The sequence below is a fragment of the Jaculus jaculus genome, chromosome 9, assembly GCF_020740685.1.
Source record: "Jaculus jaculus isolate mJacJac1 chromosome 9, mJacJac1.mat.Y.cur, whole genome shotgun sequence".
Taxonomy (NCBI): domain Eukaryota; kingdom Metazoa; phylum Chordata; class Mammalia; order Rodentia; family Dipodidae; genus Jaculus; species Jaculus jaculus.
In genome coordinates this window covers 58,666,871-58,691,978 of record NC_059110.1, presented here as the reverse complement: position 1 = coordinate 58,691,978, position 25,108 = coordinate 58,666,871, and the positions used below count along the sequence as shown (strand labels likewise).

Sequence of the window (25,108 nt, the reverse complement as noted above, 5' to 3'; positions counted from 1 at the left end):
CACCCTTACCATCCCCTTCCTCCCTACCCACCCTATGTCTGGACCTCAAGATGCTGGTTGGTATGTTAACATATCCAGTAGAAACAAGTTAGGAGCAGTAGATTAGTGAGACTATGTGGCAATTATCTTTCTATGATTTGGGTGAGTTCACTGAGAATGATCTTTTCCAAGTTTGACCATTTTTCTTCAAATTTCATTGTGTCATTTTTCCTTAATGCTGTGTAGAATTCCATTGTGTAAATATACCATATCTGAGTTAGCCATTTGTCTAATGGTGATCATCTGGGTTGATTACAGCTCCTAGCCATTACAAATTGAACACCTATAAACATGGTTGAGTAAATCTCTCTGAACTGAGGCATGTAGCTTTTAGGGTAAATGCTCAGTAAGAGAATAACTGGGGCTGTTGGTAACACTATAGTTAACTTTTCTAGGAGTCTCCATATTGCTTTCCAAAGTAGTTGTACCATTTTACATTCCCACCAACAGTGGATTAGGGTCCCTATTTCTCCACATGCCCACCAGCATTTATTTTCATTTTATTTTTTAATGTTTGTTATCCTTACTGGGGTAAAGTGTAATCTCATAGCTGTTTTAATTTGCATTTCCCTTATGATTAGGGATAATGAAATTTTTTAAGTGTGTGCTTGCCATTTGTATTTCTTCCTCTGTGAACTTCCTGTCCAGTTCGTTGCACCATTTTGTGAGTGGGTTGTTTAACTTTTTATTGTTTAGGTTTTGAGTTCTTTGTAGATTATAGAAATTAGTCCTCTGTCATTTGAGTATTCAGTAAAACTTTCTCCCATTCTGTGGGTAATCTATTAACTCTGTTTATTGTATGTTTGTCTGTGAAGAAACTTTTCAGCTTCACGTGATCCCATTTGTTGAGTGATTGTTTAACATCCTGTGCTACTGGGTTTTTCTTCAGGAAGTCTTTTTCCATTCCTATATCATGGAAAGTTCCTCCTGTTTTTTCTTATAGTAGTAACTGAGTTTCCAGTCTTATATTGAGATATTTGATCCATTTGGACTTGATTGTTTTGCATGGTGAGATGTGTGGATCAAGTTTCAATTTCCTGCATATGGTTATTCAGTTTGCCCAGCACCATTTGTTGAAGATGCTGTCTTTTGTTCCTGCCTATGTTGTTAGGGCCTTTGTTAAATATCAAGTATATATAGTTACTTGACCGAAAGTCTCAGTCCTTAATTCTGTTCCATTGGTCTATATTCCTGTATTCTAGTAACATATTGTTTTATTTACTGTGGCTTTGTAATACAGCTTTACATCAGGTGTGGTTATGCCTCCAGAGGTTTCTTTTGCTGAGGATGTGCTTGGATATCTGAGGCCTTCTGCCTTTCCATATGCATTTTGAGATCGTTTTTTCTATATCTGTGAAGAACAATGTTGGGATTTTGATTGGTATTGCATTAAATTTGTATATTGCCTTTGGTAGGATTGCCATTTTCACAATTTAATTATTCCTACTAAGGAGCATGGGAGGTTGTTCCAATTTCTCAAGTCTTCCTAAACTTCTTTTTTGAGTGTTTATGTGCTTTCATTGTAGAGATCATTCACTTCGTTGGTTAATGGTATTCCAAGGTATTTTGTTGTTGTTGCTACTGAAAATGGGACAATGTCACTTATTACTTTTCCAGTCTCTTTGTCATTTGCATTTAGAAAGGCTACTGATTTTTGTGAATTTATTTTGTATCCTGCTATTTTGCTGAAGGAGTTAATTATCTTTAAGTGTTTTGAGATAGAGGCTCTCTGGGCTCTTATGTATAGAATCATGCCATCTGTGAATAGAGCTAACTTAGTTGTTTTATTCAAGTTTATTTATGTAGTGTATTACATTGACAGATTTTATGTTGTACCACCCCAGTGTTCCTGGGATTAAGCCTACTTGATCAAGGTGGATAATACTTTTGATGTGTTGCAGGATTTGGTTTGCTAGGACTTTGTCCAGAATCTTTGCATCTAAGTTCATCAGGGAAATAGGCCTATAGTTTTCTTTTCTTGTGGCATCTCTGCCTGGTTTTGTTATTAGGGTGATACTAGCTTCATAGAAGGAGTTGGGGAGCTTTCCCTGTTCTCTGAATGTGTGGCACAGTTTGAGAAAGATTGGTTTCTTCCATGATGGTTTGATAGAATTCAGCTGAGAAGCCATGTGGTCCTGGACTCTTCTGTAGGGGGAAGTTTTTATTATCTTTTCAATCTCAAAGAGTGTGATGGGTTTGTTTAGGAGATTAATCTCTGAGTTTAGTTTTGGAAGGTGGTATATGTCCAGGAATTCATCCATTTCCTCCACATTATCCAGTTTTATGGAATAGAGGTTTTAGAAATAAGTCCTGATGATTCTCCCAATCTCACTTATTCCTGTTGTGATCTTTCCTTTTTCATTTATGAATTTGTTAATTTGAAGCATCTCTTTTTCTTTTTCTTTTTCTTTTTTTTTTTTTTTTTTTCTTAATCCAATTGGCCTGGGGCTTGTCAGTCTGGTTTATTTTTTCAAAGAAAGAACTCTTTGCTTAATCAATTTTCTTAATTGATTTCTTAGTTTCCAATTCATTAATTTCTGCTCTGATTTTAATCATTTCTTTCCATCTGGAGCTATTTGGGTTGGATTCTTCTTGCTTTTCCAGTGACATTAGGTGGATAGCTAGGTTATTGATTTGGGATCTCTCTTATCATTATTATAAAGGCATTTAATGCTATCTATTTTCTCCTGAGGACTGCCTTCATTGTGTTCCGTAAGATTTGGTACAATGTGTTCTCAATGTCGTTCATTTATGGAAATTTTGCAATTTCATTCTTATTTAATCCACTACCAATTTATTGTTTAAAAGTGTAGTGTTCAGTTTCCAGGAGCTGATGGGATTCTTGGTGCATCCTTTTTTGATAATCTCTAGCATTACACCATTGTGGTCTCATACCATACAGGAAATTATGGAGATCTTCATAAATATATGGAGGTAGGCTTTATGACCCAGTATAAGATCCATTGTAGAGCAGGCTCAAAGGGTTGCTGAGAAGAATGTGCAGTCTATGGATTTGGGATAGAATGTTCTGTAGATGTCCCTTAGGTCTAATTTTTCTATGGTTTTGTTGAGCTCTCTCACTTCCCTGTTGATTTTCTGTTTGGATGATCTATCACTGATAATGGAGTATTGAAGTCCAAAATGATGATGATGCTGTTGGTTATTTTGGTTTTATTGTCAACTAGGTTTTGTTTTATGAATTGTGGTGCCTCTGTGTTTTATGATTTTTTTAAGATTTATGATTTTGATATCCTCTTGATGGATCATTCCTTTGGTAAGTAGGAATCAACCTTCTTTTTCTTTTTTGATTACTTTTGGCTTGAAGTCTATTTTATCCAATATCAGTATAGCTATGCCTACTTCTTTTTTAATCCCATTTGCTTGGAATATCATTTTCTATCCTTTCATCCTGATGAGGTGCCTGTCTTTGGTAGTGAGGTGAGTTTCTTGAATACAACAGATTGGGGGATCTAATTTTCTGATCCACCATGTTAGCTTGTGTCTCTTGATGGGTGAATTAAGGACATTAATATTTGTAATGACTATGATGTTTGATTTGATCTCTGCTATATTGTGTTGGTTTATGTGCTTGGTGTTTTCATGTACTTTGAAGTTTTTTGTGCCTTCTCTGATTTTGGTTGTGACCTGCTTCTTGTAGGCACTTGATGTTGATTATTTGCTTCTACTTTTGGAGAATTTCCTGAAGTACTCTCTATAGGTTTGGTTTTGTGTTCATATAGTTGTAAAGCTGAGTTTTGTTGTGGAAAGTTTTTCTTTCCCCATCTATTACGAAGGATACTTTTGCAGAGCAGAGTAGTTTGGGTTGGAAGCCATAGCCTCTTAGACTTTGTAGTGTCTCATTCCAATCACTTCTATTTTTCAGGATTTCCATTGATAAGTTGGAAGTAATTCACATGGAGTTACCTTTAAATATAATGTGTTATTTTTCTCTAGCTGCTTTTAGGATTTTCTCTTGGTATCATTTTTTAGAGACTTAATGACAATATGTCTTGGAGAGTTTCCTTTGGTCCAGTCTGCTTGGAGTTCTGTTAGCTTCTTGTAACTTGATGGGCCTTTCTTTTGAGACTGGGAAAGTTTTCTTCAATGATTTTGTTGAATAAGGTCTCCATGCCTTTGGTCTGAAAATCTTTCCCTTCTGGTATTCCCATGATCCAAATTTTAACATTTAAGGGTATCCCACAGTTCCTTCATTTTCTGTTCACAGAAAATTTTGAGTTTACTGAATCATTTGGACTCTCAAACTGTTTCTTCTGTTTTGACTTACATAGCTGAGATTCTATCCTCCACATGGCTGACTCTATTCTTGAGAGCTTCTATAGGATTTTGGGCTTGTGCAATTTGGTTTGAATTTTCTACTTTTCTATACATAGTTTACATCCCTCTGTCAAGTTCCCTTTTCATGTCATTTTCTGACTTTCTTGATGTTTCTTGGAATTCATCCTTGCATCTTTATGTCTTCATTGAGCTTATACAGCTGGCTTTTGAGTTCCTTTATTATGTACGTATTTATTTATTTATTTTAGTTAGATACTTAGTTATAATTTTTTGGTCTCCTTCATATTCTTCAACTATCTTTGGACCCCTTCCATTTTCTTATCTATTAGGTCTAGTCTAACATGGAAAGCATTCATACAATTAATGGCATTTGTTGCTTTTCTGCAAGTACTGCTATTTGCTTAGTCAGAGATACTTAGCTTATAAGTACATTTTGGGTTTCTGATCCTAATGTCTATTCTATTTTTTTTTAACTTATTAGTTTTTGTTTTTTTTTTTTTACAGCAAATACAGGCAGTTTGGTACCATTGTTTAGGTTCATCCATGACCTACCCCTTTCCAAGGGCCCCTCCTTGTTGATGTAAATGGGTTGTGCATTGTGGAGTTAGCCCTCAGTTATTTGTACGATAAATGTCTCTGCATATTATGACCCAACATGTGACTCTGACATTCTTTCTGCCCCCTCTTCCACAAAATTTCCCTGAGCCATGCTGCATTCATTTTTGGTCTGCTTCAGTGCTGAGGTGTTGGGGGCCTCTGAGGCTCTGGATCTCTGGTTTGGTAGGAGTTGATTTTTCTCTGTGTTGTTCTCCTTCCCCATTGTGCTGGTATCTGGTTCATCAGGAAAATAGCACCCTTGCTTCTTTCACCAATTTTCCTTAGTTTTAGTCATGCCCCTTTTGAGGAATGATGGGGCAGCTTTCTCCTTAGGATCTGCATCTATCTGAAAAAGAGAAGCAGATTCTCAAACGGAGAGTAAGTTAGCACCTGGAAAATTAAGATAACACTTACTTTTTGATAAAGAGTTTAATAGGTGTAGGCCCTCTTGTACCCCATGATTGATGGTAGCTTGATATTGGAGAATGGGCTTATGTTTAGATATGGTTCTGACTTGTTTTCCAGTTCCAGCTATGGGTCCCATACCACTGAGGGGATCAGTTAGCCAAATCAAGAGCAATTGGTTCCCCACCAGAGCTATGTGCCACTATTGCACTTGTGTGGGCATCACAACAGGTTATTTGTTGCTAAGTAGGTTACACCATGAGTTACTTGAACAGATATTGGTCATTTACCCCAGTTGCCCATGTAGCACCTTCTGGCACTAGACACGCTGACTGTCTGGGGACTGACTCTCTCCTGGCTTCCAGCCATGCTGTTCCATTTTACATGTTAGCTGCATATGGAGTCTTCAGCAATAGGGTCTTACCATTGACCTTTGGTGGATCATTAAGATCATTAAGACTCTTACAGAAGTCTGTAATTCTTTTAGGAAACGTTGTAGGTTTCTCTGATGATAAGCTCATTGTGGATGATAGCCCCATGCTGGTAGTTGGGGTTACAGATAAGCGCCCACTAAGAAAATGAGGGAAAAAATAACTAATATCCAAGAGTTAGAGAGGAGAGAGAGAGGGGGAGGGGGAGAGGGAGGGATGGAAGATGTAGAAGATTTAGGTTAGACTTGATCCTACCCTCTCTAGTGTCTTATGGTTCAGGTTTTTCCTGTAAGGGTTTAGTGAAGGTTCAGTCATTACGTCTGCCTTTTAGGAAGTACAATTTTATGGTACCATTGCCATTTAGGTCCAGATTAGTGTTTCCCACCCCATCAATGCCCTCTCCACCCCATCCATCCTAGTGTCTAGTCCATGAGATTCTTGCTGGGTATGTAAGGTATCTTGGGTAGATTCTGGTTAGGTGCTGTAGATAAGTGAAACTATGTGTCGATTTTTTTTTTTTTTTCTGTGATTGGGTAAGTTCACTGAGAATGATCTGTTCCAGGTTCAACCATTTTTCCTCAAGTTTCTTTGTGTCATTTTTTCTTACTGCTGTATAGATTTCCACTGTATAGATATACCACGTCTTAGTTATCTATGCTTCTAGTGATGGACATCTGGGTTGATTCCAGCTTTTAGCTATTACGAATTGAGCTGCTACAAACATGGTTGAGTAAATCTCTCTGGCCTGTGGTTTGAAGGTTTTAGGGTAGATGCCCAGTAAGGGTACAATTGGGTCTGTTGGTATCTCTACAGTCAGCTTTTTCAGGAGTATCCATATTGCTTTCCAAAGTGGTTGTACCATTCTACATTTCCACCAATAGTGAATGAGTGTAAGAGACCCGAGGGACTCCATCCCAAAATTCCTGAAGGTGATTAAATCCTATAGCAAAGTAGCAGGATACAAAATCAGTGCACAAAAATCAGTAGCATTTCTGTATACAAATGACCAAGATACAGAAAAAGAAATAAGGGACATAGTCTCATTTTCAATAGCAACAACAACAACAAAAAAATAAAATACCTTGGAATAACGTTAACCAAGGCAGTAAAAGATCTATACAATAAAAATATAAAAACACTCAAAAGAGAAACTGAGGAGGACTTGAGAAGATGTAAAGACCTCCCATGCTCCTGGATAGGCAGAATTAACATTGTGAAGATGACAATCCTACCAAAGACAATATATAGAGTTAACGCAATTCCAATTAAAATCCCTACAGTGTTCTTCACAGAGATAAAAAAAAAAAAGTTCTCAAATTTCATATGGAAAGGCAGAAGGCCTCGCATATCCAAACATATCCTCAGCAAAAGAAATACCTCTGGTGGCATCACCATACCGGATATAAAGCTATACTACAAAGCCATAGTAATAAAAACAGCATGGTACTGGCATAAAAACAGGAGTATAGACCAATGGAATAGACTTGAGGACCTGGATTTTGGGTGAAGCAACTATAGCTACTTGATATTCAACAAAGGCCTGAACAATAGAGGCTGGAAAAAAGATAGCATCTTCAACAAATGGTGCTGGACAAACTTTATAACCACATGCATGAAACTGAAACTTGATCCACACATTTCACCATGCACTACACTCAAATCCAAATGGATCAAAGACCTCAACATAAGACCAGAAACTTGAATACTACTGGAAGAAAATTTAGGAAGTACTTTCCATGATATAGGAATGGAAAAAATCTTCCTGAACAAAACCTCAGTGGCTCACAATCTTAAACAGTCACTCAACCAATGGGATCATATGAAGCTGAAGCGTTTCTTTACAGACAAGCATATAATAAGCAAAGCCAATAGATTACCCACAGAATGGTAGAAAATATTTGCGGGTTATCCAACCGATAAAGGCCTAATCTCTAGAATCTACAAAGAACTCAAAAATCTAAACAATAAGAAGACAAACACCCCACTCACAAAATGGGGCAAAGAGATGAACAGGCAGTTCACAGAGGAAGAAATACAAATGGCAAACACACACTTAAGAAAATGTTTATCATCCCTAATCATCAGAGAAATGCAAATTAAAACAACTATGAGTTTCCACCTTGCCCCAATAAGGATAGCCAACATCAAAAAATCAAATGAAAGTAAATGCTGGTGAGGATGTGGAGAAGCAGGAACACTTATTCTATGTTTTGATTAGAGACATCAGTTGTAAGGCTGGGTGATCATATTGGACTTACTTGCATTTGATTTTTCATTTAATTCCTTTTGTGTTGTGGCCTGCCTATCACAGTGTTGGGGTGGGGAGAGCAAGACTGCAGTTTCCAGGGGCAGGGAGAGTTGTACTCTGTACGTCCAGGGGTGGGGAGAGCAGGACTGAGGTAGTGCTAGCCAGGAGGGTCGGGACTGAGGTCGTGAGGGGTAGGGGAAGTGGGGCAATCACTCGTGTGTGGACGGGTGGAGCTATGCTGGCCTGTGTCACTTGCCTTCAGTTAGTGCAGGAGGAACCTGCAGCTGGGACTATGGCTAGGATGGCCACTGGAAGGGGTTGGGGGACTAGTCCTCTACCCGAGAGAATGAGAATCAGCTGATTTCCCTTTTTGCCACTCTTTGTCCACCAAATGGAGGTCTATTAGAGTCTGCTCCCCTCTAGAAGAAACAAAGAACCCTTAATGTCTTGCCTTTCCTTACCTGGGAGGTGTAATGCAGTTAGGTGGACACTATCTTGACCAGAAGGCAGAATTTTTATTTTATTCCTTGTACTATCCTATAGTCTACAAAACATGCTTTCATTTTTTATTACTTACAAACTGGTTATGTACACTTAATGTGAATAGGTGAATTCACTGATTTCATATGTATTGCTAATATGATCCACATATTGGTCTAGGAGCTGCTTACCTTATTGAAAAATAGCAACTCTTTTAAAACTGAATTTTTTGGCTATCATTGTTTAGGATTATCAATTATTTGGGGTTTTTTTGGCATAAACAATGAGAGTTCATTTATTTCCCAATGACAGAGTTGAATGCCTGAATCAATAAAAATAAAATTAAGGAATTCAGACAAAATCAAAGGGTTAAATTCTAGGAAAACATGAAGCTATCCACACTTTCTTAATTTGAAGAAAACTGATCTATAAGAAGTCTTTTAGCCCAATTGAATGTGTTGTTTTTCAAGTTTCAGGACTTATACTTGTCTCTTTTCTGTAAGTACTGACTTTTCCAAAAACAACAGGGAGATTGTTTGAAAGTTCCAGTCTTGTTGGTGTGCTCTTACAGCACTGCTCTAAGAACCAAAGGAAGACTTACTAAAGCAGATACAGTTATGTCCTTGAAAGAAAGGCATTTAAGATTCTCTCACTGAATTGTGCCAGTGTGTTTTAAGCATACATATTGTGAGCAGCAAGCCTGTAGGGGAAGAGGGCCTGTGCTGGGACAATCAGAGAAGATGGAAATCATCCCATGTCTAGAAGAGGATGCAACCTTTGAAAAGAGTACTCCTAAACACGTTGAACAGCAAAGTGCATGCCAATGTAGCTGATACTGCATGGCATAGTTGAGTTAACAGGTTAAAAGTGCATAAACCTGACACAGTATCATAATTGAGAATAATAAACTTGTATAGGGACTTCAAATGGTCTGACAATGTGGTGATCTCTATAATGATTGTGGATAGAACCAGTGCTTATCACAGGTCTTCGTTTTGTTAGTGTTGGGTGAAAACCAACAGAACCATTCTCATAGCACCTTGAGCTTGGCCTATGAGGGCAGATTATTGCTTCTCTTCAGTTCTGGGAGCTATCATAACTTATTAAGAATGGATTAAGACCCTGAGATAGAAAGATCCCGGCCTTCATGCCCAATGCTATCAGTATTCAACTTGGTGAAATTGCAAAGCAGAAACCACATGCCTAGAGCCCAGTTTCCCCATCTCTGAAAAGAGCACAATGTTTGCTTAACAGAAACATAATTCTTGGAACACTATAGAGTCAATAGGCAGTATGGGAGTTGGGGGTTAAGAAAAAGGACAGGAGAAGGGAAAATGTAAAGAAAGTCCCAAGGGCATATAAGAAATGGAAAAAGTGAATAGAGTATAAAGAAGACTATATCCTAGTATCTATCTTGTTGGCTATTTGCATAGCAAGATGGAAATCAGAATATGTTATGTATTTAACACTTGCTTACTATTTACTGAGGAAGTGAAGGCAACAACAGCACTAGATAATGAGGGAGAGGAAGAGAGAGGGAAGGAAAGGGAGTGGAAATCGAGAAGAGAGACAGGAACAAAGAGATCAACAGACAGAGAGACAGAGAGAGTTTTGATAGTGAAGGCAGTACAGGTGGCAAGAAGTGAAGCTCCAGTTAAAAAAATCCCACTACTCATGAGACGGAGATTAAGAGAGAGACCAGGGCTGAGAGTCAGGCACATTGACAGTTCTAGTCAGCCTGTGCCACAGAACTGCAAACTCTCATTCTTCAGGAGAGTTAAACAGCAAACCTGTATAACAGGAGATTCAAATGTTGTGTTTTCTGACCAGATAAATCTTGGCTTCCCTATTACTTACTGTACCATTAAACAACATAGAGCTGCTTGAAAGAATTCAGGTTTCTCTGTAATTCTACTCTGCTTAAAATTGTACTCTGTTTCAAGCAGAAAATGATCGTGTAGGACACTGGCAATCTTTCAAAATCCTTTTCCCAGAGCTTCTCTTTCCACACACTTTTACTTCTTCCGAGATTCCTTATCAGTGCTTCTTCCCCCACCAACAATTGAATAGTGATTTTGTGCTAACTCCTCTCATGTGAAAACTGAGAAAATCTTTCTAGAATCTTATTAAAGCTGTGATTTATGTGAAGCACAATTTTATTGTGCACAGTTGTATCAAGAGAAGTCAAGCTTTGCTTTTAGCTCACATTGAAGAGGTGGGGAATGTCCTTGTTTGTTGTAGAACATGAAGCAGAGTAAAGGCATGTATGCATCCTTGGTCAAGTCCTCTGGAGAGAAGAAAAGACTAAAAGAAAAAAAATGAGTACACTACAAAATTCCATGCATATTGCTAATTAAAAGATATATATTTTAATAAAGTTGCAAAAACACAAGAAATGCTAAAAGCTCCTTCTATGAGTACTCTTTCTTCTACAAACTTTGTCCTCATTTTTTTCCCCCAATTATCTGTTTCAAAGAAATTTGTAAAAAATTTTAAAAAGGAATCATGGGGCCCTTTGAGACTTTGAAGAACACTCTTTACATCCTCAACTTTAGAAATTCACACTCCCTTATAGTTTTTTGTACCTCATACAAAGGGTTTCAGAGATCCATGGTGAAAATTTAATGGATGCTATGCTTAAAAAGGTCCTATTCTAAAGCAATACATGTCCAAGAACTCAAGTGTGAATGAAAATAAGTATTCCTAACTGTAAAGTATAAAGATTCAATAAGTAACAACTTTAAGAATTCATGTGCATGAAATTCAGTGTCATTGCTACTGTGGTATTGTTTTTATCACTACTTTTTTGATATCATATGTAAATAAGGCTTTAGAATTCAGTTTTATAAAATATTAACTTACCAAACTGTGTTTCAACTTTTTGATATGTATAAATCAACATATTTTTCTTATGCCATGCTTGTCATTAAATAAGAAAAATACTATTAAATAATCAGAAAGACAAGCAATCTATAATAATGATGAATAAATACAGGCAGTTAATAGAACTAGCTGGAGTTACCCAATCAGTAAGAGAAGCAGCAAGCTTTTGAGATGGAATTCTATGTTCCTAATTACCTTACGGGATTCTTGAAAGACTGTCCTCTGATTGGGGATATAGCTCAAGGCCTTAGGTTCAATCCCCAGTAAGAAATTAAAAAAATACTGCTAACTAATAAAAGGCTATCTTCAATACCACTATGGTTCATAAAGTCCCACTGGGTTCATCCTCAGGAGTGGAAGTATCTTCAGCTGTGGACATCTTATGCGCCTGATTCTTTGATGTATGAGGCAGGCACTTCTGTATCTTTCAACGTTTTGTTGAAGGATGATCCCTTGTGATGGCTAACATCTTCTAGATTTGCTTTTCCTGTCAGCTCCACAAGCCCGTCATTAATTTGTGATCTGTAGTCATTCCAATACACAGACAGTAGTCCACGTTATCCTTCAATAGTAAGTTACTGTGCGTGACTGAAGGCCAAAAACTGTGTCTGCAACCCATTGAACAGCACACTGGAGCCAGGGCTGTGTAGAGTATAATCTCCTTTTTCCCTTGTCCATGTATTTCTGTAATTGTGCTGACAACTGACAGGGTTGAACTGTGGAGTATTTGCATGATTCTGCTCACAGCTGCAGGTACATGTCTGATGACAGATGTCCTGTAGGGTATTTACTGTGGGGATGCCATGCAGACATGATGCTTTGTAGTGGAATTTTTGTGGGTATACCTGGGAATACAACATTTTTTCAGTCATTTACTGTGGGTATTTGGTGCATAATGGACTGTAAGGTATTTAGTGTGGGTATATGCCTGATGACACAATACGGTGTGGGGTATATACTGTGGGTCCACACCTGTGAACACAATGCTGTGTGGGATATTTACTGTGGATACTCGCTGGGAACACAGATAGAGTGAAGTAGTTAGGTTCCACTGTTTCACACAGGAATGCACCAGGCTAACCTGTATCCTTTTCTTTTACAAACACCACCACATTTTACAATTTCTTTTTGTATAGCACAGAGGAATTTTCTGAACTTTTCTATGGTAGTTTGTGAAGGAGATAGCAAATCTCTATCGAGAATGTGAGGAATTCATCATACTTCTACTGAGTGCCAAGAAATCTGTCAGAAGGCTGCCTCCCTGCTATTTTCATAACCCCAGGGAATCCTAATACCTGACTAGCTATCTTGAAGAAAGTTCAAAGAAGTTGGCTTCCTTCACACTTGTGAATGCTTCTCCCTTTCCCCCCTCCTAGGATATCACCCCGACCCCGCCCCATGCTAAGCAGGCACTTCCTATTTCGAGTTTCTGCTGCCTTAAATGTCCCTGTACACCTCTAATGAAGTCAAATTTCTCAGTCATAAATATCCCTGCCTGTTTCTAATTTTTTCTAACAGCTTGGTTTTCCTTCCTTCCCTCCCTCCCTCCCTCCCTCTCTCTCTCTTTCTTTCTTTCTTTCTTTCTTTTTTTTTTTTTTCTTTTTCTTTTTAAACCCGGATGCCAGATCTGAGGAATAAATCTCAGTGGTTTATTGCATTAGACCATGTCACTTCCTTCCTGTCTGTATTGCTAACGCGGCCTCCTAGGTCACTGTTTTCTATGCCTTTTACTGCCCCCTAATGTTAGACTTGCTTTCTGAACCCAAAGATGGAGGGTGAGAAGTTGTGACTGTTGTGTCTCACCCTCGCCGAGCTGTGAAGCACAGCAGGGAGAACTGGGATGAGATGATGCCTGGGCCTGTGCTAGTTCTCAGAACATTTTCCTTACTGAAAACAAAAGTGACGTTACCAAGAATCAGAGACTGGGATAGCAGGAAAAGGCTCTTGAAAATCATTCTATCCAAACTCTATCCAGTCTTATTTCAGAGTTCCAGATAAGTGAATTTGTTGTCCAAGGTCAACTTGGTTATAATGTAACAGGCCTCCACTCAAGATCTCTTGCTCTGAGACAAAAGGTTATACATAAAATAGAACTAACTTTAGTTCTCAAATTAGGAGTCTTTGTCTCAGAAACTAGGAAAGCCAGAAGACCTATTCACCCTCCTGCTGAGAAGTTTTAATCTCCTTTTCAAGAAGAAACCTCTTGCAAGGGGTGTGCAACTGCCTTCTTAATTGGCCTGCAGTACTCCTGTTCTAAGAACTTTGACATGTGATGCAGTCCTTTCCACTCATTAGAGACTTATTAACCAAAAGCAAATAGCTTTCCCACAGGACTTCTACTCCCTGCTTCAAGCTTTCATAATATATATGTAGAGAAACTCTTAGTCTCTATTTAAATTTAACTTTTATCCCATTCTCAGTTGGAATTCTTTTCTGCTTCAAGATTGTTATCAGTCCACTGTAAAAACTCTGTATAAGCCCATCAGTAATAAAACAAATGGGATGTGAGCTAGGAGCATTGGTCCAAGGGGGCATTCAACTAGCAATTTTATTCAAGCAATTTGTTCACTAGTGGAGTTTTCTGGTCATAGTGCCAGAGCTACTGAAGCAGGAAATATGTTTATTCTCCAAGCAAAAAAAAAATGAAGACTTTCTCTTAGGAAATATTGATACAAGCAACAGGTGATTTGCATACAATATTTTATCTTCATTATGATGGGAAATTTTATCAATCATCACTTACTCTCAGACATATATCAAAGATTAGAGAAAATGTTGATATCAGCAATTCTACACTAACTTGTTTTACAAAAGGGAAAGACTGGGGAAGATAGTTTGTCATGCAATAAAGACATATAACAAAGCAATAGAAAAATAATTTTGTGTCAAAACCAACAGCCTTGTGTAGAGAGAAAACACCTGAAAGCAGCTCTGGAATAAGGGTGCTCTAAACCAAGCCTGAACTTTTGCATCTTTACTACTAGGACGTAATGGTAATTTAGAAACAACAGATTTGTAGAGAAATTGTTGCATTCTTTGTAGCACACAGGGTTGACTTCATCGACTCTTACCTGTATGGGTGTGAATTTTAGTGTTTTTGTTTTGTTTTGCTTTTTTTTTTGGTTTTTTGAGGTAGAGTCTCATTCTAGCCCAAGCTGACCTGGAGTTCACTATGTAGTCTCAGGGTGGCCTCAAACTCACAGCGATTCTCCTACCTCTGCCTCTTGAGTGCTGGGATTAAAGGTGTGCGCCACCATGCCTGGGTGAATTTTAGTCTTTAACAGGGAATAATTCTTGGTAACATAGCCTTTCATACCTAAGAAAGCTTTGTAATATATTTTTGAGTTATTTTTTTCTTTTTCTTTCTTTTTTTATTCTATTATTATTATTATTATTACTAATAGCATATTTCATATGGTTACATCATGTATTGGTGCCCTCTTTTCCCCATCCCTACCCCATTCTATTGGGGACCCTCCTCAGTGGGATTGCAGCTATCCCCTCTGGGGATGTGGATGTTAGATTTTTTTGTTGATATTTGTTGATGTTGTTAGATTTTTTAATGATTGTCATCACTACTGGAGAAAGGTGGAATATCATGGTTGTTTTAACTTGCATTTCTCTAATGGTTAGGAATGTTAAACATTTTCTTAAGTGTATGTTTGCCATTTGTAATTCTTCCTCTGAGAGCTCCCTAATCAATTATCTGCCCCATTTCTGAAGTGGGTTGTTTGATTTTTTTTATTGTTTAGTGTTTTGAGTTCTTTGTAGATTCTAGATATTGGGATTCTGTCACTGGCATAGCTCCCAGTGATTTTCTCCCAGTCAGTGGGTAATTTACTTATGGTATGCTTGTCTGTGCAAAAGCTTTTGAGCTTCATGAGATCCCATTGGTTGAGTGATTGTTTAATTTCCTGGGTTACTGGGGTTTTGTTGAGAAAGCCTGTTCCCACTCCGATATTGTGGAAATTTCCTCTAGTTTTTCTTCCAGCAGGAGAAGAGTTTCAGGTTTTATATTGAGGTCCTTAATCCATCTGGACTTGATTTTTGTCTGTGGTGAGAAGATTGTGTCTAGTTTCATTTTTCTACATGTAGTTATCCAATTAAACAAATGTTGAAAATGCTGCTTTTTTCTCCAATCTACATCATTAGCACCTTTGTCAAAGATCAAGTAGCTGTAGTTACTTGACCTAAGGTCTAGGCTTTCAATTCTGTTCCATTGGTTTATGTTTCTGTGTTTATGCCAGTACCATAATGTTTCTGTTACTATGGCTTTGTAATATAGCTTTAGTTCAGACTGTGGTGATATCTCCAGAGGTATTTCTTTCACTGAGGATATATTTAAATATCTGAGGCCTGCCACCATCCCATATGAATTTTGAGATCACTTTTTCTTTCCTGTGAAGAATGATGGTGTAATATACATTGGTATGGCTTCACATCTGTATATTGTTTTGGTAGAATTGCCATTTTCACAATATTAATTCTACCTATCCAAGAGCATGGGAGGTTGTTCCTGAATTTGTGCAGGCACGCTTTAATGGCTACCACATGCTATATGGTCTGTTTTGGAGAAGGTTCCATGGACTGCTGAGAAAAAATGTGTATTATGTAGAATTGGGGTGGAATGTTCTATAGAAGTTTGTTAGGTCTAGTTGATCTATGGAGTTATTGAACTCTATTATTTCCCTTTTGATTTGCTGCTTGGATGATCTGTCTACTGATGATAGTAGAGTAAGTCTCTGACTAAGATGGTGTTGGTGTTGATTTCTGTTTTGTTGTCAAGTAGGTTTTTTTATAAGCTATGGTGCACCTGTGCTTGACACATAGATTTATGATTGTTATGTCCTCATGTTGGATCATTGCCTGGATGAGTAGAAAGTGGCCTTCTTTGTTCTTTTTGATTACTTTTGGTTTGAAGTTGTTTTTATCAGATATTAACATTGCAGTACCCAGTTGTTTCTTACTTCCATTTGCTTGAAGTATCATTGCACATCCTTTTAACCTGTCTTTATTGGTCAGGTGGTTTTCTTGAAGACTGCAAATTGAAGGGTCCATTTATTTTTGATCCATCATGTTAACCTATATCTTTTGATGGGTGAGCTAAGGGTGTTAATGTTTAAGGTTAAAACTGTGTGGTTTATTTAAATCCCTGCCATTATGGGGTGATTTATGGGGTTTTGTGTTTTCTTGTGTTTTATAATTTTTGAGCCTGGTCTATTTTTGGTTATTGTGATCTTGTTGGCTTTTGAGATGGGCTGTTTGACTCTTCTGTGTGGAGTATTCTCTGTAGGTTTGGCTTTGTGTTCATATACTTATAGTCTTAACTTTTGTCATGGAAAGTTTTCCTTTAACCATCTATTGTGAGGGTTACTTTGCTGGGTATAGTAGCTGTGGTTCGAAGCTATAGTGTTTGAGACTTGAAGTGTACAGTTTCAGGTACTTTGGCTCTCAGTGTTTCCATTGAAATATCTCAGGTAATTTTTATGGGATTGCCTTTTTATGTAGTCAGTAGTTTCTCTCTTGCTGAGTTTAGTACTTTCTTTGTTTTCATTGTTAAGAGTTTTAACTAGGATATGCCTTGGAGAATTTCTTCATTTGCCCTGTCTGGTGTTCTGTGAGCTTTTTGTATTTGCTTTTTAAGAAGCAGGGTCTCATCCTCACCCAGACAGACCAGGAACTCCCTCTGTAGCCCAGGATAGCCTCAAGCACAAGGCAATAATCAATCTCAACTCCTCATTTCTCTACATTATTCAATGCTCACAAATACAACATTGAAGTTTATCCTGCCTCAATATTTTCTTCATCAATTCCTAACACACACACACACACACACACACACACACACATATATATATAAAACAATAAATCAAGCTTAAGGTTAATATTTCATACTCACAGAACAGTAGATTTCAAGATAACAAGGTGACCTTAGTGAGATGCAGTAGCATGCAACTATATAAAGTTTTTATGAAATAGATACAATAGAAATAGATCAAAAGGAGGTAGAGCCTACATGAGAGAATTACAGACCACCACACTTTTGTAGGCAACTGAGAGGTTTTTTTTTTTTTTACTAAACTGGAGTCTGAGAAAGGGCTAAAGCCAGAAAATGCTCTCAATGAAGAAGCTCAGGTGTACAGTGTTTTTAAAGGCAAAAGACCATAAACATAATAACATAAGTGTCAGATGTAGATCTGGGCAACCTTGGAACTGCAATTGTCTCCCTCATCCTGGATTAACTTGAACTGCAGTTATTTAGTTGATATCCTGGAGTTATCTTATTTACATCTGAAACATGTTTGGGGTCATGGGAAATCTTGAAAGTATCAATGCAGATATGACCCTCCTGGGGATTTAGATAGTTTACAACTAAAAGGTGCCCTGGAGCTGGGCGTGGTGACACACGCCTTTAATCCCAGCACTCAGGAGGCAGAGGTAGGAGGATTGCTTTGAGTTCAAGGCCACCCTGAGATGACAGAGTTAATTCCAGGTCAGCCTGGACCAGAGTGAGACCCTACCTCGAAAAACCAAAAAAATAAAATAAAATAAAATAAAATATAATAATAATAATAATAATAATAAATAAATAAAATAAAATAAAATAAAAGGAGCCCTGGGAGGCAAAAGTGTTAGCTCTTTTATTCCCCCAATAAATGGAATCAGAGCCTAGTTAGGACAGGATGTCCTTATCTTAGCTGTTACACCACAGGACAGGATGGCCTTAACTGACAGAAAGGTACTAAAATAATTAACAAGTGATTGGTTTTAGTATTTATTACTTTTGCTTTTGTATAACTCATTAATTTCAGTTTGTAAATTAAATCTCACTAATAGTTGCAATCAAAACTAACACAAAATTCCTGAAAACTTAAATTTGTGAACATGAACAAATAGCAACAACTCACTATTAACTTATATTTAGTCACTTTCAGAAACATCCACATCATTTTGCATTTCCCCCTACCCCATTGTTTCTCAAGATTGAAGGACAAAACAGCTCAAAGTTCCAGTCATTCAAGCAAACATCCTTTGGTTTTACATTATTAGAAAGATTCATTTGATAAACTAAACTTTTCACTTTGTTAAGTGACATGAGAAGAACTACTGTAGATCTTGGGATCCTAACAAACAAAGCCTACAAATTAGTTTTTCTTCTAACAAGAAATTAATACTAAACATGGAATATATTCAGGTAATAAATGTATTTTTTAGTTTAATATAAATACTTCCTGATTTTTCCAGGTTTGGATAAGTAAAAATAATATATTATTTAGGGTAAATAAATCAAAACAATAATGTCACCTTCCACTCTTTTTTTTGTAGTTTAATTATTATGGAATTTCAGTCAGGTCTGAGCAATGCATGTTTACTCACTGACTGTATTTCCTGAACCATCCTTGAGCTAGAGAATGTACAGTGAGCCAAATGTTATATTTCTCTACATTTCTTTATATCTCACTTAGAGAAAAATAGAAGTCACTTCCTTATAGGAACTCATAATGGAATGAAACATTTTACCTGCTAATGGCAGGTTCACAGGAGTCTCTGCTGGTCTGAGTAGCATTACCTGGGGCCTGCATTGTTGAGCAAACTCCTTAAGATAAGCAGGATTCCTGGTCACAGACCTAACTTGTACTTCACAGGTGCTTTCTGTAACTGACCAACAGACCTGTTTACGAGATTTTTTTTTTTTTTTTAACATTATGGCTGCAACTTTCACATATGAATTTTGATTTATGGTTTAATTCCAATTCTGTTTCTTTTTCTATAAAAGCTGAAACTCCAAACAGTTCAGGGCTGCACTCTGAGATTCTGGAGTGCAGATATTATATACCAGACTTTATTCTTTTTCTTTTCTTTCTTTTTTACCCAATAAAAATTTGCCTTACATCGGTGAGTCAATGGGCTGACTTATGAGACACCAGACCACATAACATCTTGAGGTCTTGTTTGGGATCCACTTTCCAAGACCTCCCTCCTGGACTCTGGAGCAACTGAATATGGGAAAGACCCCCAATCTTGACCCAACAACCATATTCTCTATCCCTCTGCATGTTGCTGTTTTTGGATTTGGTAGCAAGTCACTGACAAAAAAAAAAAAATTTGCCTAGGAATGCTGGCCACCTTCTTTATTGGATAAGAAAGCTCCAGAGGTTCTATTTCAACTCTTCTGGTCATTTTTCATTTTTTTCTGTTTTCTTTTTTCTTTCTGTTTTTTTGATATTGTATACTTTTTTGGGTCCAAAAGGGAAGCTGGACTCAGCATTAATTCCCCTGGGCTAGGGATCAAGGGGCCGGCCGCTCTTGAACCTCTCTGGCTCTGTTTGGGCTTTCAAACGGAGATCTCTTTCTAATTCAGTTTTATTTTGGCAGCATTTTGGTTCTGGTTCAGTTTTGGTTTTACAGCCACATTGCAATGTCAGGAGAGCTGATATTGATAGCATATTTGTGTTTGGTGTTGTGTACATTTGTCTTTCCTTTGAAGATATGGGTCAAAATCATTCTGTTAAAAAACCTCCTTTAAAACTGGTTAAAAAGCAATTGAAAGATCTTAAGAAATAAAATGATAGTAAAATGAGCTAGGCCTATTAACCTAGTTACTTGGGAAGCTGAGACAGGAGGTTCCAATGTGATAGCCTGACTTCACATTTTAAATGTGATTTTTAAATTGTTTGATAAAAATAAGTACACAATTTTAATTTGAACTGTGTCTGATATTTCTTCTTTTGTTTGGGCTTTAAAGAAAAACATTGTTTATAGACACCTTTTGGTTTCTTTATTAGTCTAAATAGTCCAACAGTTATCTCCTAGAATTTTTGTTGACATTTCATATATTTCAAGGTTTTTGTTTGTTTGTTCATTGCCTTGAAAAGTCAGATTTAACTAAGGCCTATGGTCAGCTAAAATTTTATGTAAACAAAACCATATTTGTTACATGACCTCATAAATATAATTACTGAGTTTGTGTTCAAGGTCAACTTCAATTTACATAGAGGATTATTTAAAGCAACAGTGTTCTCTCTGAGGTGATGACTCATAATTTTAAAGGATTGTATTGTCCTGTTACTTAAAAGGAAGAGGCCAGCTGGGCGTGGTTGCACACGCCTTTAATACCATCACTAGGGAGGCAGAGGTAGGAGGATTGTAGGGTTGTCTTGATTGAAGGTCACCCTGAGACTATACTAAATTCCAGGTCAGCCTGGGCTAGAACAAACCCTACCTAGAAAAACCAAAAATAAATAAATAATAATTAAAAGGAGGAGGCAACTGGCCTGAGTTCTAGGCCAGCCTGCCTCAAGATAGAAACAAAACTTTGCCTTAGTAACTCTTAATGAAAGCATTTGCAAATGTGTTAGACATATTGATAAAGACTATCCCCAAAATGTTCATCATGTTTTACCCTATATTTATAGAAAGTGTATTTCATGGGGTTTATTAATAGGAGTTATCTCAAATCAATGGGTTATATAAAGTCTGAAGGTATATATACTGGTATTCTAAAGCAAGTGTGGTTGTCAGGTAGAGAGTTTTTGGTGACCTAAATACTAAGGAAGGCTTTTTCTCTATAAATTTCTAATAATAAGATGGTTAACTCTTTGAAACCAGACTACTAGCTTCTTTGTCAGTGGGCAACAAAATTAATCAATTTGGTGTAGTTTTTCTTGATAGCCTTATAAGAAATATGGTTAATTATAGGTTGAGATGAGATAATTAAAGGAACTGGGAAGGTATTTTTCAATGTTGGACATAGAATGCTTGTTTAAAATGCTTTTTGAGTGGAACTTAGATCAGAATGTTAAACTATGTGGATAAACATATGTGTATGTAGGAAGGATGTAAGAGATCTAAAAATACCAAATTTTGCCTTAAATTAATTTCCTTTTAGAAGGAAAAGAAAGCTAATTTGCAGGATAAACCTAAACACCATGCTTGAAGGTAAAGAATTTTCAACTGTTTACAGGCTTTCAAGGATGCTCTGAAAGTTATACATAGGGACATAGGTTTAATATAAATAAAGCTTACATTAGACATAAGTAATGTCTTTTACTAGGTGGGTCCCAAAGTCATGAGAATAGATCTAATTCATATTCTTTAGAAGTCTAACAAGGTTAGACATAGACAAGAACCTATCACCTTATGTATTACAAATGGATAAAATAAATTTCCTAGGTTAAAAAAAAAAGAGTAAGATAAGGAATTTCAGGATGTTTAGCTCTCTGATCTGACATTTCCTTTTGCTCTTCCTTACTGGTAAAATTAAAGTCATGGAAATCTGGACTCTGGGAAAAGTGATGACTCCCCCTTTATCTCAGACCCGATATGAGTTTAAGCCATGTGTCCCCTGACTCTGTCCAGAGACAAAATGGCTAATTGTCGCTGATAACGAAAAGGGAATGACAAATGGAACATAACTTTGCTTCTCTTTATAGTTCTTCTCTTTGGAATCCCTAAAGTCACATCTGTTAGATGAAATTTCTCAGTAGACAAAAGGTCAGATAGGTAAACAGAGTCAAGGTACTTGATCAAGTTACAAACTCCTTACATAAGTCAAATATTACACTTACCTAAAATGTATATCAGGATATATCTAAAATGTATATCAGGATATATATATATATACACACACACATACATACAGATAATAAAAAAGAGGCATAAAGTTAATGATGGCTTAATGGTTGAGGTGCTCCATCTAGGAAGCCTAAAGACCTAGGTTCAATTCCCCAGCACCCTCCTTCTTATTGCTAAACCTAAATCTGAGTTAAAGCAGGTTTTCTGATATCCCTTCTCGAGACAGTCTTCTATACCCATCAGCCCACATGGGAGGACTGTCTACCACTCTTGCAGACCCTCTTCAACACAGAGGAACATGAAATAACCCAAAGGGAAGCCAAGAAACTACTGTTGGGAGCTGACAGCCACCTCATGAAGAACCCTAATGTTATTAATGAAGTTTTTGCTTCCCCAAGACTAGACTGGGATCGCAACACCATTGAAGGTATGGAATCTTTTAACCTCTTTCACCGGACTCTGATGGGTGGTCTCCAGGCAGTCACTTGCTCAATCCCCTACAAGTTTATCTAAGGTGAATTAAGTGACCCAAGGGCCTACAGAATCCCCCTCAGCTTTCCTAGAAAGGCTGCAGAGAGCATACAGGACATAACCCCCACATAGATATTGAGGACCCTGAGAATAGGCAAACTATTGTTTTTATAATTCAGTCTGCACCAGATATTAGAAAAAATAGATTCATAAAATAGAAGGCTTTGAGGGTAAATTTCTTTCAGAGTTAATAGAGATTGCTGCCAGGGTACATAATAATAGAGACACTCCAGAAGATAGAGTAATAAAATGGCTAAAGTTATGATGGCTGCCTTCCAGAAGGTACAAGGCCCCATGAGACAGCCCTTATACTTTTCTCAGTATGATTCCACCCGAAACACAAGTCACTATGCTGGACCTAAAAGATGCTTTCTTTAGTATTCCATTGGCAAGGGGAAATCAACCCATTTATTGCCTTTGAATAGACAGTCTCAGAACAAGGCACCAGTGGGCAACTAATCTGGACTAGGCTTTCACAAGGATTTAATAATTCCTCCACCCTCTTTGATGAGGTTCTTCATGGAGACTTACAGCCCTTTCACAAGGAAACACCTGAGGTAACTCTCCTACAATATGTGAACAACCTTCTTCTAGCTGCAGAAATGGAGGAGGAATGCTATTCTACCACAGAGTGTCTCCTGGACAACTTACAACATTTGGGCTATTGCGTATCAGCCAAGAAGGCTCAGCTGTGTGTGCATAAGGCAACCTACTTAGGATACAAGCTCCAAGAAAGTAAAAGTATGCTGTCGGCCTCTAGGACTCAGGCCATCACTCAAATCCCCACTGAGAGAATGATCCAAGAATTCCTCAAAGCTGTAGAGTATTGAAAAATTTGGATCCCAAGGTTTGCTGAATTAGCCAAGCCTCTATATGAGGCCACTAGAGGACCAAAATAAACAATTAAAAGAAAAGATTTTATCTGGACAGAAAATGAGAAGCAAGCATCCCAAGAACTAAATTCAACTCTGACATCCACCCCTTCTCTTGGGCTTCCAGAAAAACCTATTTGTACATGGATGAAAAGAAGAGGAAGACAGGGATGTCCTCACTTAAAGACTGGAACCATGGCATTGCCCAGTGGCCTACTTGTCTAAGAAGCTAGGCCCAGTAGCTGATGGTTAACCCACTTGTCTCTGGGATATTGCTGATGCTGCTATTCTGACAGAGAACACTGACAAATTAACCTTGGCCCAGACTTTAACAATTATAACTCCACATGTGATAGAGACACTTTAAAAAAAAAAAGTCTCTCAGACCAATGACACTCCAACTCTCACATAACTGACTGTCAGGCCTTGCTCTTAGATCAACCAAGGATAGTTTTGCCAAACCAAGACTTGGAACTCACCCTCCCTGCTACCAGAAACTGATGAGGCATCAACCCCTCTGCATGACTACCTAGAGATCACCTCCGCCTTTCCATGGACTCCATCCGGACATGACAGATGTGCTTGGCTGAGCCTTGACCTGGTGATGTATTATGATGGCAGCAGCCTTGTCATAGATGGAATCAGATATGCAGGGGGACTGTGATGACTTTGGAAGAAACCCTGTGGGCTGAGGCCCTACCTCATGGTACATCAGTTCAGAAAGCTGAACTGATAGTACTGACCAAGGCTCTGATATTGGGAAAAGACAAGACAGTGAGTGTCAACACATAACAAAACCTACAGCTTACCTCTTACAGACCCCACAAAGATAGTATCAACTGGAGAATGGACAACTGTTGCCACCCCAAGCCATAGGGTGGAGACTAGTTAAACAACTACATAAAGAAATTCACTTAGGAATCAGCAAGCTAGCCAAGTTAATAAAGAAAGTATTTTTCTTCTCAGGTATGGACTTAGTCATCAGCAACATCACCACCCACTGTCAGGCCTGCTAACAGACAAATTCCTCCTCTGGTAAGGTACCACCAATAGGGATGAGAGAATGAAAAACAGAGCCAGGTAGATATGGGGAAGTTAAGATAAGTTAAAGCCAGATCAATATAAATATATTTACTTGTTTATGTTGATACCTTTGTAGCGTAGATAAAAACTTCCCCAACCAAGTCTGAGACAGCCCAAATAGTGACCAAAATTTGTTAGAGGAGATAATTCCCCACTATGGGTTGTGCCTCAGGATAGGATCAAATAATGGACCTGCCTTTATGTCAAAAATCACTAAACAATTGACTATGATGCTGAGGATTAATTGGCAATTACATTGTGTCTATCATCTTCAAAATTCAGGACAGGTAGAAAGGATAAATCAGACCTTGAAGGAAATTTTAACTAAATTAACCCTAGACACTAGCAAAGGATGGATAGGACTCATTCCTTTTGCCCTTTTAAGGGCCAGGTGTACCCCTTATGTAAAATAAATTACTCCATTTAAAATTATGTATGGAACCTACTTCCTATCCTGCCTTGGATGGATCTTGAACAGATAAAAAAATTTACTAATGAAAGGCTTCTTCCATTCTATGCAAGTCTGAAAAAGAGTCAAGGAGTCCATTGTTCCATCAGTCAAGGCTGCTTTTCAGACCCCATCCCTTTCAGCCTGGCAACAGTTTGGATAAACAGACATTGCGTTGGGATGTATTGGGACATTGGAGGAGCCCCCGCCAGGTCATCCT

General features: G+C 37.7%; 1 protein-coding gene across 4 annotated transcripts in view; it reads left to right on the top strand.

Annotated features, from left to right (window-relative positions):
• The window catches only part of Lrrc4c (leucine rich repeat containing 4C), a 1,536,732-nt gene that overhangs the window by 1,146,425 nt on the left and 365,199 nt on the right, over positions 1-25,108 (top strand). The window lies entirely within an intron of this gene.